This window comes from Leuciscus leuciscus, assembly GCF_965113295.1.
Source record: "Leuciscus leuciscus genome assembly, chromosome: 25".
Lineage (NCBI taxonomy): Eukaryota > Metazoa > Chordata > Actinopteri > Cypriniformes > Leuciscidae > Leuciscus > Leuciscus leuciscus.
Window position 1 is genome coordinate 20,532,127 of NC_138724.1, and position 5,447 is coordinate 20,537,573.

Below are 5,447 nucleotides of genomic sequence, written 5' to 3' on the forward strand. Positions count from 1 at the left end.
AAGCCCTAAACGGCTTAGCTCCAGTCTATTTAACGGATCTTCTATCGCCCTATAATCCATCGCGCTCTTTAAGATCACTAAATTCAAGGCTTTTGGTCATACCTAGGATATTCAGAACCACCAAAGGAGGGAGAGCATTTTCACATTTGGCTCCAAAACTCTGGAATAGTCTTCCTGATACTGTTCGTTGCTCAGACTCGCTCTCCCAGTTTAAAACTAGATTAAAGTCGCATCTCTTCAGCCAGGCATTCATATAATCCCACAGTTCAAACTACAATCCGGCCTCTAGCTCATAAATGCCAGAGGAGAACTGGCCCCCGACTGAGCCTGGGTTCTCCCAAGGTTTTTTTTTCTCCATTAGGTCACCTGATGGAGTTTTAGGACACCATTAGGTCACTTGATGGAGTTTTTCGGTTCCTTGCCACTGTTGCCTTTGGCTTGCTCAGTTGGGGATATTTTGGGGATATTTAATTTAATTTTATCAATCAATAAATTCCTCTTGAAATAAACTTTGTTGTATTATTTAAATTTAATACTGTGAAGCTGCTTTGATACAATCTGTATTGTGAAAAGCGCTATACAAATAAACTTGACTTGACTTGACTTATTGATATCATCTTTTTACATTTGTATAAGCCTCCAGATCCTGTAACAGATGTAGCTGCTAAAGAAAAGTCATTAGCAACTAAGCACACTGGCGTTATATAACACTGCTCTGAATGCAACCAATGGCAGATGAAAGCAAATATAGAATGACTCCCCAAATTGTATTTGATCAGGTGTGTTGGTGGAGAATAATCAGAAAATATGAATGTGTCTCTCCCCACTCAATATTGTTCATTGGTATATTATAGATGCTAATTTAACCGATTTACCACTTAGCAACAGAGGCTAAGAACAGGGTGAATCACCACAGCGAAAACTTTTCTCAGTTTGATTAATGCTTGTGTAGATTATTTGTGATTGTCTAACCTAAGTTCTTGCTCTGTTGATAAATTAACGGTGGTGTTATAAGTATTCACTAAAAGTAACACTTTTTTCTACATGTATCATGGTATTTTAAAAGTGCCTTGAAACCATATCACATACACTACTGTTTTAGTAGTGTATGCTTTTATTATGCTTTTATTCTGCAAGGATGCATTAAATTGGTCAAAAGTGACAGTAAAGACTTTTATAGTTACAAAAGATTTCTGTCAAATAAGAGCTGCTCTTTTGAACTTTCTATCCATTAAAGAATTCTTGAAGAATTGTGGTTTTCACAAAAATATTAAGCAGCAATAACTTTTTTAAACATTGATGATAATTATAAATGTTTCTTGAGCACCAAATCAGCATATTAGAATGATGTCTGAAGGATCATGTGACACTGATGCTAAAAATACTGCTTTGTCGGCACAGGAATAAATTAAGTTTTTGGCATTGACATATTTTAAAAGCCCACTGAAGTGCCTTGAAACACGCAGCATTATTTTTAATAGTTTTCGTTTCTTTAATGATAACAACACTGGATACCATCACTGTACCATGGTAAAACCTACAGTTTAACTGAAGAAAGCAATACATATGCACTCAGCTCTACCTCAGTAAAGCCCTAAAGGGCGCCACCAACAATTTTGGGCCCTATGAAAGAATATGAGGTTGGGCCCCCTACGCACCCATTCCATTAATAAAATCTATCTATGGGGCCCCCAAAAGTGCGTGGGCCCTTAGAATCGTCCTAACTTTCACCCCCTTAGCGGCCCCCCAAGGCAATTTGATTAGCATAAGTCGATTTTAAGACTTGCACGAGAATAAAGAGAAAAGGTGCATCCAGATGCGAAACGCTCAAAATAATTAATTGGTTTGAGTAGGACAAACTTAAATTAAACTAATTAGTTCAGTCAGATTAACTTCTATGAGTATTTAGCACTTTCTTTTTCTTTCAAGTTCACAGAACTGATATATTTTAAGTAAACAACTGTTTCATTGTTTTGAGTTTTATGAAATTATTTCTTTTAATTTAGACAAACTTAAGTTTAACTGAAATGGCTGGGATGTCCATTTCCCAGCATGCTTTGCCGATGGCACTCTAAATGGAGAGTAAATGCTAAAATTAAGTGTAATATAATGGGGTTTTTTTGTGCAAGATTGTTAAGTGGGAGATTTAGTAGTGATTAATGTTTTGTTATGCTAATTTAGAATAATTTCTGTTAATGTTGGTTTTATGCAGCATGATTTGAGAGCAAATACAACCTTTACTTTGCTGCACTCATACAGCAAGTGCTACTGTTTAACACATGTTAACAAATTAGTATGTTAGCAAACTAGCTTGTTAAAGCTAGCTAAGTTTATACAAAAAAAAAGTGTTCACATTGAGATGAAAAGAAAGTTTTAAATTAAATGTATGAATTAGTGTACTCAAACATTTCAAGTTAAGAACAATTAAAATGTATCAGTACAAAATTAAAATCTGCCAGTTCTGCTTACTTAAACTTTGAATTTCTTAACTTAATAAATATGAGGCAACTGATTGCCTAACATTTTTTGAGTTTTGCCAACTTATTCGGGTTTACAGTGTAAGGGTGGAGCTGAAAGGAAGTGAAGAAAGGAAACAAGGAAATGAGAAGCGCCCTATGTGTTACGTGATCTTGTTTGTGTCACCTGGCCGACTCTTTCCACTCCATCTCTCCGCCCTCATGCTGCAGTGTGTCCATCTCAGTGAAGAGGGTGGGTGTGGACAGGACTGTAATCCCCACGATGCCTGCGCTACTAAAGCGCCCTACCGTCTAGTGACAGATCGGCCTCGTGGAATGATCTGAGAGCACAGAGTTTGCCTCAGTTTTGCACATCACAGAGATCACGCTGTTAAATAATTCATAATGCTGGCAGTAATTAGGAAGCGGTGGGGCCCACAGAACACAGCAGTTACTGGAAACACTTCCCTCTTCACCCTTGACAGTTCCTCTACCCCTGAGTGCCAGCTCCTTGATTAGCAATGTGAGCCATTAGCACATCTTGCCGTCATAAAATTTCAGGTTGCATTAGGTAAACATTGATGGGTCTAACGGCAAGAGGAGGTCTAACTGCGGTCAATTTACTAAACTAATGCTTCTAATAACATCTAAAACACCCTGTTGCGATAAGAGCGAGTAATGCAACAAAACTGGAACGTTCCTGTTATGATCAACAAAGCCGGCTATAGTCTGCAAGCTGTTATTAGCAACATTTGTTTCATCTCTTAAAAGAAAAGTTTTTTAACATAAGCTACACTATAGTTTAGACAGTTCTGTGGTTATGATGTGACCATGACAGCCCAAAGATGCTATTAGCTAAGCTTGCTAAGCTAATATGCTAATATTACTTTTTGCTCATACTTTATTAGGTTTAGGGGTTTGTTCAAATCCCTAACTTTATTAAACTTAGCAAGTAACTCATGTATTTTTTGGAAAATTAATCCTTTTTGCTTAATTGATAAATACTTTAAGGTTAAATAAATGTGGTAATATTAATATAAATATTAAAAAGAAAATTAAGTTGATTGCTCAATTGACAAATAATTAAAGGCTATATAACTTAATTTGGTATTAGAATAAACATAAAAAAGTGTTTCCTTAATTGACATACTTGAATGCCAAATATAATTATTAATATAAATATAAAAAATTAAGCTGTTTGCTTAATTGCCATGCTTGAAGGCCAAAAACTATTTAATTTGTTAATAGTCATATAAATATGAATGTAAATGTTTAACAGTGAAGCTGTTTGCTTAATTGAGGAGTACTTGAAGGCCAAATATAATTTTTTAGTATTTATATAAATTAATATTTTATTTTTTAATCAATAAAAGTGTGTTTAAAAGTGTGATGTAGTATAAAAAAAATAATATTGAGAATTGTGAAATTTCAGTGGTATTAGTATCAATTACGGAAATTCTGATTGTGACAAACTTACAATTAGACTTTTTTTTTTAAACCTGGTGGATGATAAAAAAAAAAATCCCAAATTTACATTGTCATTTATATTGTCCACAGCCATCAGGGATCGGATATCATATTAACTTGGAGGCCCCAAGTGACAACACAGTAACAGGCATGCTGATGAGGAGAGGTAATTACCTCTTTATTAAAAATTATTAAGAATTGAAAAAAAGTTTAATCTAACTACATAAGGTTTTTTAATTGCATTTTAAATAAATGGCATAAATGTGTCCAATGCAGCGCTGCATTCCAGATCTTAACCTTAGATGCCTCTCATCTCATGAATCTTCCTGACTCTACGTGTGTCTTCAGCAATCAGCTCTCACTCCCAGCTGTCAGTAATTGTGATCTCCACCTGATAACTGTCAGGAGCATCTTTTCTATCATCAGTCCTCGTCCACTGACTCCGGTAAAAAGCACAGCATGACAAGTATCATTTAAAAAGTTTAGACCCCTCGCACAGATGTGAACCCAGGTCGCTCCACACGTCAGGAAGCCTCAGTGCAGCAGGACACTGATTAAAGATCCATCAATCATCTTTTCTTGCAGATTGCAATTTTTCTCACTTTTGTCAGGGAGCTCTGTATAGGATCTTTTACCCTCGACTGATTTCAGAGTAGACGAGCATCAGTCATGTGCGGTCGGGCCCGATGAATCTAAAAAGAGTGAGGGCAAGAAGGGGAATCATTTGAGCGAAAATTACAGCGAAAGCTCAGCCTTCATCTTTGATCTCTCTCATTCAAAAAAAAAAAAAAAGCAAAACAGTTTTTGCCTTTGTACATACAATAAAAAACCCTAAAACCTTCTAAAGCAGCAGCCTGACTGAAATTTAACTTCATCTTCACAGACAGAAATATCACAAAGTACAAATAACACTCCTAAAGTGCGGTTTACGGCTTGTTAGCAAACACCGGATGTAAATACATTTTTGAGTTATTTTTATTGAAACGTTCCCACACCAAATGAGGTTCAACACTAAACACTAAAACATCAGGTTAGTTTTATTGTAATTGTAATGATTTTTTGTGTTTTTTATTGCTTTATGTATTTATGTAATATCTTTTATATTGTCTGAATCAGTTTGCAGGCTTTCTTTAAAATAAATAAAATAAATAAAATAAATAAAATAAATAAAATAAATAAAATAAATAAAATAAATAAAATAAAATAAATAAAATTAATAAAATTAATAAAATAAAATAAATCAATAAAATAAATCAAATCAAATCAAATCAGATCAAATAAATAGAAAAAAATTAAATCTTAAAATCTATTAAAATCGAAAACAGTTATTTTAAATTTAAATCGGAAACAATATTTTAAATTGTAATGATCTTACACAATATGTTGTTACTGTATTTTTGATGGTGAGTTGAGCTTTGGTGAGCAGAAGAGACCAAACTTTTGATATAACTTTTTTGAAATGATTCAAAGTTATTGGCAGTCTTTGCTTTTGGCAGAAATCATGACTCGAGTCTGTACTGCATT

General features: G+C 34.3%; 1 long non-coding RNA gene across 1 annotated transcript in view; it reads left to right on the forward strand.

Annotated features, from left to right (window-relative positions):
• Positions 1 to 5,447, forward strand: part of LOC309489940 — a 275,593-nt gene that overhangs the window by 34,931 nt on the left and 235,215 nt on the right. The window lies entirely within an intron of this gene.